We start from the raw sequence: 1,880 nt of genomic DNA, 5'->3' as shown, positions 1-1,880 counted from the left end.
ATATATTATTGAATGGAAAGCCTAAAGATATCTATCTGTAAAGTCTTTGAAAGGGCTGACACTTATCTATGTAACAAGGACAAACATAAAAAAAAAAATCATGAATCTTTAATAAAAAAAATTAAAACCTAAATTTTAACAATAATTGGGATTTTGGTAGTGATTGTTTCTCTTTCAATTTGAGAATGATGTTCAAGAGTTAAATCTATGATCAACAAGAAAAGGCAAAATAGAAAGGGAGAGAACAACTGTCCATGGAATTCATGTTCTTCGCTCCCTCACGTCTAATCCCTCAGACAACATAAATGTTTGTGGGAATATAGGATCAATTCGATCAAGACAATTAGACAAAACACAAATGAAAAAGAAAAGAAAAAGGAGGAAGAAAAAGATGTTAACTAATTAAAATTGCCTAATGATAGTGAAATACACTTTCCATTTAAAAAAGAAAGATAATTAAAGAACTATTAAAGCATTTGGGCAACCCTACTTGAAATATTATAGCCAATCATATGAAGACAGCAAACCCATGTGGGGAGAAGATATAGACATGCAGACTGAGCATATAAATTAAAGAAATTAAATGTATGATGATCGATGTCATTATAATCCATTATCCAAGATAAAATTCAATCATATCAGAAAGGATCATTGCAAGAAGAATTATCATGATAGAATTCTATACAAACGACTACAGGAAACAGAAAAAAAAGGTTGAGATATGGAGAGGATGGGGGGCAGCTCTCAGAGCAGTTGGCTGAGAGTTAATGCGCTTCGTACAATGGGGAGTGAGGTATCTTGTGATGTTATTAATAAGAAATTGAGAGGGTTTCAAACGTATTGGTTAATTAGGTGCATTGCTTTTAAGCAGGTGATGTTGATATCTTTGTTTGCATTGTTTCCTTTTGTTTGAAGTTGGAATTGATGGCGATCCAATGTTCTTGTCAACTCCTGTCGATGTGCGGTTGTAGTGTAATACATCACACTCTTGGCCTTGCCTTAGCTATGGCTTCTGCGTGCATGGCATGGCGAATTCCATTGTTTAAACATGTCATCAAAAAACTCTAGCCGATACCCCCGAGCTTCTGTCAAATCCGGGGCCACAATAACTTCTTGTATTTATATCTATGAGTTGACGATTAATTATACTTTATTTAAAATATATGCTGATCTTAAATTTTTAAGAGTGAAATTCATTTCGATTTTACCTCTAAATAAATGTTTGTCTATATGAAGTAATTTTTATGTATTATTATTAATTTTTTCTTTGTCAGTCTGCTACTCACTTCCCTGACATGAATTTATTTCGGACCATAGGCTATTGTTTTTAACAAGTTTTATGAAAATTGTAAGAGGAAAATAAATCTTTTACTTGAAAATGGAATAAAGTAAAATTGAGACGATTCTTTCCTTTCACCTTTTCCCACTTCTAATCTCTCATGTAATAATAATAATAATAATAATAATAATAAAACAGTATAAGGTGTAAGATGGTACTATTCCTTAACCAATTCTACTTGCCCTCACCCTTATATAATCAACTACAAATATTAACACTCTTGATATATTAATAATTATGGGTACTTTTATTACCAAAATAAATAAATTGGTAGATTGATGAGTTGTTTTCAGATTATGCAATTTGGCCCACTTCCCATTTAAGTTGTCTCTCTCTGTCAACTTCCAATCCTTTCACCATTTGCATTTGTAGTATTGCAGAACATGCAACTTTTGCAAGAAGATGAGGACATTAGAGAGCTGCTTACTTCTAAAGAAAAGACATATTCCCATGTGTAGAGAAGGAAAGGGTCAATCAATTTGATGTTTCTTTCTGTTTTTGTATACATGTGTGTGTATAGATATATATATATATATATATA

This window comes from Theobroma umbraticum, unplaced genomic scaffold, assembly GCF_002168275.2.
Source record: "Theobroma umbraticum cultivar Fairchild unplaced genomic scaffold, ASM216827v3 scaffold_56.0, whole genome shotgun sequence".
NCBI classification, from domain to species: domain Eukaryota; kingdom Viridiplantae; phylum Streptophyta; class Magnoliopsida; order Malvales; family Malvaceae; genus Theobroma; species Theobroma umbraticum.
This window is presented reverse-complemented; position numbering follows the sequence as displayed.